This window comes from Triticum dicoccoides, chromosome 5B (assembly GCF_002162155.2).
Source record: "Triticum dicoccoides isolate Atlit2015 ecotype Zavitan chromosome 5B, WEW_v2.0, whole genome shotgun sequence".
NCBI lineage: Eukaryota > Viridiplantae > Streptophyta > Magnoliopsida > Poales > Poaceae > Triticum > Triticum dicoccoides.
In genome coordinates, this window is record NC_041389.1 from 670678255 (window position 1) to 670678946 (window position 692).

Consider the following 692-nt stretch of genomic DNA (forward strand, 5'->3'; position numbering starts at 1 on the left):
CGAGCCCTCATCACCGCGCCGCCCCTGCCCTGCGCTGTCACCGCCCCTACCCCGTGCCCGAGCCCCTGCCCTGGCACGCCCCCTCCATCGCCGTCACTAGCCGCCCCCACTGTGAACTGCCGCGCCGCCCCAGCTCATAGCATTTTTTTCATATGATCATAGCATTTTTTCATATATGTATTTTATTTTTCATATATGTGGCTATGTATTTTTTTTGTTCATATATGTTCATATGGATGGATGAATAGATATATGATGTTCATAGAATATATTTTTTGTTCATAGAATATTTTTTTGTTCATAGAAATTAGTTAAAATGAGGGGGAACGTTGGACATGACATTAGGGGGGATGTCGGACGTCGGACATGTCATGAGGGGTGAGCGTTTTTGTCGTCTACCCCCTCCCCGATAACTTCAACATGAGGGGGACGTCGGAAGGAGAAGAAGAAGGAGAAGAAGAGGAGATGAAGCAGAGGAGAAAAAAATAAGAAGAGAAATTCTTTTTTTTTCTCCTCTTTTTTTCTTCTATTTTTCTTATTCTCCTCTATTCCTTCTTCTTCTCCTCTTTTTTTCTTCTTCCTCTTCTTATTTTATATCGGGAACTAGGGTGTCGAGGATCACCGAGCGGTCGAGGGTCGGAAATTAGGGTAGAGGGTCGAGGGTCGGGAACTAGGGTAGAGGGTCGAGGGTC